Source organism: Palaemon carinicauda, chromosome 36, assembly GCF_036898095.1.
Source record: "Palaemon carinicauda isolate YSFRI2023 chromosome 36, ASM3689809v2, whole genome shotgun sequence".
Taxonomy (NCBI): Eukaryota; Metazoa; Arthropoda; class Malacostraca; order Decapoda; family Palaemonidae; genus Palaemon; species Palaemon carinicauda.
This window is the reverse complement of record NC_090760.1, coordinates 657,760-664,271: the sequence shown is the minus strand read 5'-3', so window position 1 is coordinate 664,271 and position 6,512 is coordinate 657,760.

Here is a 6,512-nt window from a genome sequence, read left to right as displayed (position 1 = left end):
TTATTCGTTACTTCAATAATCATGCGATCTTGTTGTCTCTCTCTCTCTCTCTCTCTCTCTCTCTCTCTCTCTCTCTCTCTCATCCAACGTCAATTTTCAGACCATGATTTAATCCCTGTATACAACAGACTCTCAACTATACTTTGTTATAGATTTATTTCCTAGTATAAACCTCATTACTTTGACGGCTACTTTTCCGGTCCCATACAGCAGGGGAACCCCACTCTCTACAGGACCTCCATTGTCGTTTTATGTTGTTCGTTCAGAGTATTCAACATTTCATATCACGTATTGTTCATTTACTTTTGAATCGTCACTGTCATACCACTCATGGAATAAGAAAGTCTTCAGTTTCCTCTTAGTTTAGAGAGAGAGAGAGAGAGAGAGAGAGAGAGAGAGAGAGAGAGAGATTCCTTTCATTTTTTTTTTTTTAAGTAGGACCCGTCCTTATGAAGTGACTAAACAACTAATAATTGAAAGTCATAGCTGTCATACCACTCATGGAATAAGAAAGTCTTCTGTTTCCTCTTAGTTTGAGAGAGAGAGAGAGAGAGAGAGAGAGAGAGAGAGAGAGAGAGATTCCTTTCATGTTTTTAACTAGGACCCCTCCTTATGAAGTGACTAAACAACTAATAATTGAAAGCCATAGCAGTTCCATGCTTAGATATCTAAAGGTTGTTTTTCGTCTTTTCCTTAGGATTCCATAAGATACTAAAACCAGCCAAATATTTTTACGCAGTTCATCAGTATAACGTACTTTTGTGTTTCCCATTTTGTCTGCAATTTGACATTTTAGCTATTGTGTCGTCTGACCATATTAACATGTTTTAGCTCTCTCTCTCTCTCTCTCTCTCTCTCTCTCTCTCTCTCTCTCTCTCTCTCAAACAATTCTATCACTATTTTGTAGTCGGTGTTGTGATTGATAATTAATAATGTGGGCTTTCAATTAATGGATCGTAATTAAGCGGAAAACTAAGGAATGTGATATTGTCATAAGGTTAGTCTAGCAAGAAATATATATAAACTTTTTAGGTCCACCATCGAAGTTTGAAGGTGGTTATGTTTTCGCCCCCTTTTTTTTGTGTGTGTGTGTGTGTTTGTGACCAGTTTGTTGACTTGTGACCAGTTTCCTGGCCACAATTTTAATCGTAGAGTAATCACTAATTGTTTAGCTGAACTTTATCTTAGAGAGAGAGAGAGAGAGAGAGAGAGAGAGAGAGAGAGATTCAAAATCATACCTTCATGGAGGAAAGAGGTTAGGTTAAATTATTGTTGCTTGAAGACATTTTCCTCAATACACAAGATTAAGGCTATTTTTTCATGACATTTCATGACATTTCTCTCTTTTATTTATAATTCTAGAATTGAAAATTCTGTTCCTGGCCCTTTTAACATCTTGATTTTTCTTTCAGACATCCCTCGACATACTAACCAAAATAGCAGATGGACCATAAAGGGGGCGTGGCGCTTTCTGATATGGTCCCTCCTTAAAGGTTTAAAGACCACTCGTGAATGGAAGAGGCAAGGGGCAATGACATTGCCCCATTCAAGCAGGACAATGCCCTAGAGACTAACCATATTACATATGATCAGCGCCCAAGCGCCCCCTCCACCCAAGTTAGGACCAAGGAGGGCTAGGCAATGGCTGCAGATGAATCAGCAGATATACCCATAGGCTCCTTCAAAGCCCTCATTCCTTAGCTCACAAGGACGGTGAGGTTGCAGCTACCAAATGAACTAAGGACGATACCAACAGGCCAACACAACCCTAATATCACGTAATACCAGCCGACGTTAGGAAGAAGCTGTTCAATATATTTACGGTAAGTATTTTGAAAACTAAAGTTTTAATGTAATCCTTTGTATTTAGATGGTATCTTCTGCTGGTAAATTCATTTATAAATTATCAAAAGACTAAAGGTATACTGAGGGATATCTAATGTATTGATTTGAGGAATAAAACAATTTAATTTTTATATTTTCATAACATCACACTCATTATTTAATTCAATATTTTTCTGTGGGTGATTTTTTTTTTTGTGTGTGTGAAAATGGGGTGATTCTTGTTTCTTGTTGGTAGAAGGGGGGGGAGGTGTTTATACTTCCTTCCTATTTTCATATATTCTTAGTGTTAGCTAATTATCTAATTGAATCTTGTCTTATTAGGTTTTCTTATTAGCTATTTTTTCATATTTCATTTTGATTAATTATTCGGTATTTCAATAATCATGCGATCTTGTGATATTTGTAAGTCTCTCTCTCTCTCTCTCTCTCTCTCTCTCTCTCTCTCTCTCTCCAACGTCAATTTTCAGACCATGGTTTAATCCCTGTATACGACGAACTCTTTACTATACTTAGATATAGATTTATTTCTTAGTATTAACCTCATCTATTCAGTTGAGTCTATTTGCAAATAGTTATAGAAATTACTTACTTGACTTCGACGGCTGCTTTTCCGGTCCCATACAGCAGGGGAACCCCACTCTCTACAGGACCTCCACTGTCGTTTTATCTTGTTCGTTCAGATTATTCAAGATTTCATATCACGTATTGCTCATTTACTGTTGAATCGTCACTGTCATACCACCCGTGGAATAAGAAAGTCTTCAGTTCCCTCTTAGTTTGAGAGAGAGAGAGAGAGAGAGAGAGAGAGAGAGAGAGAGAGATTCCTTTCATGTTTTTAACTAGGACCCCTCCTTATGAAGTGACTAAACAACTAATAATTGAAAGTCATAGCTGTCATACCACTCATGGAATAAGAAAGTCTTCAGTTTCCTCTTCGTTTGAGAGAGAGAGAGAGAGAGAGAGAGAGAGAGAGAGATATTCCTTTCATGTTTTTAACTATGACCCCTCCTTATGAAGTGACTAAACAACTAATAATTGAAAGCCAGAGCAGTTCCGTGCTTAGATATCTAAAGGTTGTTTCTCGTCTTTTCCTTAGGATTCCATAAGATACTAAAACCAGCCAAATATTTTTACGCAGTTCATCAGTATAACGTACTTTCGTGTTTCCCATTTTGTCTGCAATTTGACATTCTAGCTATTGTGTCGTCTGGCCACATTATAACACGTTTTACCTCTCTCTCTCTCTCTCTCTCTCTCTCTCTCTCTCTCTCTCTCTCTCAAACAATTCTATCACTATTTTTGTAGTCGGTGTTGTTAATGATAATTAGTAATGTGGGTTTTCAATTAAAGGATCGTAATTAAGCGATAAACTAACGAATGTGATATTGTCATAAGGTCAGTCTAGCATGAAATATACATACTTTTTACCTCCACCAACGAAGTTGGAAGGTGGCTATGTTTTCACCCCCCTTTTTGTGTATTTGTGTGTGTTTGTGACCAGTTTCTTGACTTGTGACCAGTTTCCTGACCACAATTTTAATCGTAGAGTAATGAAACGTGCAATGATTAACTGTTATGTAAAAATCTGGAAAGTATTAAATTTTGGAAGGTCAAGGTCACGGTCAAGCAAAATGTCCAATTCACGTAATCAGCCATAAGTTTCGACATCATTGTCACAGACTTAAAACTTGGTTCATATTTGAGTGAACCAATTTAATACATGTTAAGGTCAAAGGTCAAGGTCAAGGACGGGCAAAAGGTCAAGAAATAATCTGTCAAGGCGGAGGTCTGCGCTCTACTGAGTGCCCATCTTGTTTTGTTTGTTTTTACTAATATAGTTTTACGCGATCAATTCTGCTGACATATGAGCATCAAAGTGGGCAATCCTCTCACACTTCTCCCCACTCTCCCCACAGCCACAATCGTATTCCTGATACAATCTCTCTCTCTCTCTCTCTCTCTCTCTCTCTCTCTCTCTCTCTCTCCACTATGTTTGTTTGTAGGTCCATTCGAATTAGACTCCAGATATGTTTAAATTTACTAAGTTTTTTTTTTTGTCTCCAATTCAAACATTTGTGTACCTGATCCTTCAATAGTATAAAATTTATACTACTATAATTTCGTGGTCTCTAAACACGGTTTCAAATTTCCTTAGTTTGATCGATGGAAGTTTTATTCATTATAAATACGTCCAAGATAATAACAAAGTATTGTATAAATTACTTCCACCTATATTTTACTGAAATACGTCTGAGAATAGTATATTTTTACTGAGAATTTCCTATTAGAATTACGTTTTTTATCTCAACAGTTTAGGGTTATTATTATTATTATTATTATTATTATTATTATTATTATTATTATTAAGTTACAACCCTAATCGGAAAAGCAGGATGCTATAAGCCCAAGGGGCCCCAACAGGGAAAATAGCCCAGTGAGGAAAGGAAACAAGGAAAAATAAAATATTTTAAGAACAGTAACATTAAAATAAATGTTTCATATATAAACTTTAAACAATTTAACAAAACAAGAGGAAGAGAAACTAGATTGAACAGTTAGGACAATTGTAGTTCTGGTGTATATTTTGAAGGAGATTTGTGCATTTATATATCTTTGATATTTTATCCGAATCAAATTGCATTCATTATAATTACTGTGTATATAGTGACTTCCCCAGACTTAGTTTTCTTTTATGTTAATTTGTATAAAGCCAGTCTTGGTTATTATACTATTTCAAGATCTTGTTTGCCATTTACCCTAGCTTATCACATCTCTGTGGTGGATAACGGGGGAGGGTGGGCTGTGGCACCCTAGCAGTAACCAGCTGAACTCGGTTGAGTCCCTTGTCAGGCTGGGAGGAACGTAGAGAGTAGAGGTCCCCTTTTTGTTTTGTTTCATTTGTTGATGTCGGCTACCCCCCAAAATTGGGGGAAGTACCTTTGTATACGTATGTATGTATCACATCTCCCTTTTCTCATTTCTGAGAAGAAAGAATGTTGGCATACCATTAGTTAGACATCAAATTTTAAATTTTCATGAACATTTATTGATAATAAATAAGCATCTGAATAAGTTGTGTAAAATACCCAGAAGTATTCCTTACTGTAGAGATGTCTCAAGTAGTGTGGTAGGATTGTCCTTAATGTATAAGGTTTATGGTTAGTAAGAGTAACTTCGTCTAGGTGTTATGGCATGATAGATTGAATAGTTTGAGGTTGCATAGGTTATCCCATAAATCGGTATTTGCATTCACTGAACTATGTTAAAACCATCTATTTAAGGTGTGCCAATTCAGTCACACTCCTAAGTATAGTAGGTTATTCATTGGATAGATTATATATGTTAAACATTGGGTAGCTGTACGTTCAATGGATTTTGATTATAGCTGTCCCTTTAATCTATGGGTTATCCCATAAATCAGTATTTTTATTCGGTGGGCTATGTTAAAAACCATCCGTTTAAGGTGTGACACTTTATTCACACTCCCAAGTATGGTAGATTATTCATTGGATAAATATATATGTTAACATTGAATAGCTGTATGTTCAATGGATTTAGATTATAGGTGTCCCTTTAATCTATAGGTTATCCCATAAATCAGTATTTTCATTCAGTGGGCTATGTTAAAACCATGTGTTTAAGATGTGCCAGTCCTAAGTATAGTAGATTATTCATTGGATAAATATAAATTTTAACATTGAACAAGTATATGTTCAATGGATTCAAATTATAGCTGTCCCTTTAATCTATGGGTTATCCCATAAATCAGTATTTTTATTCAATGGGCTATGTTAAAACCATGTGTTTAATGTGTGCCGTCACTCCTAAGTATGGTATATTATTCATTGGATATATATGTTAACATTGAATAGCTGTATGCTCAATGGATTTAGATTACAGCTGTCCCTTTACACTGTGGGTTATCCTATAAATCAGTATTTTTTATTCAATGGGCTATGTTAAAACCATCTATTTAAGGTATGCCACTTTTGTCACACGCCTAACTATGGTAGATTATTCATTGGATAAATATTGTTAACATTGAATAGCTGTATGTTTAATGGATTTTAGATTATAGCTGTCCCTTTAATCTATGGGTTTATCCCATAAATCAGTATTTCTATCCAGTGAGCTATGTTAAAACCATGTGTTTAATGTGTGCCACTTCTTTCACACTCCTAAGTATGGTAGATTATTCATTGGATAAATATATAAGTTAACATTGAGTTGCTGTATGTCCAATGGATTTAGATTATTGCTGTCCCTTTAATCTATGGGTTATACCATAAATCAGTATTTTTATTCACAAACTATGTTAAAAACCATCTGTTAAAGGTGTGACACTTTAGCCACAATCCCAAGTATGGTAGATTATTCATTGGATAGATATGTATGTTAACATTGAATAGCTGTATGTCCAATGGATTTAGATTATTGCTGTCCCTATAATCTACGGGTTTATCCACAAATTAGTATTTTCATTCAGTGGGCTATGTTAAAACCATGTGTTTAATGTGTGCCACTTCAGTCACACGCCTAACTATGGTAGATTATTCATTGGATAAACATAAACGTTAACATTGAACAACTATATATCCGATGGATTTAGATTACAGCTGTCCCTTTACACTGTGGGTTATCCCATAAATCAGTATTTTTATTCAATT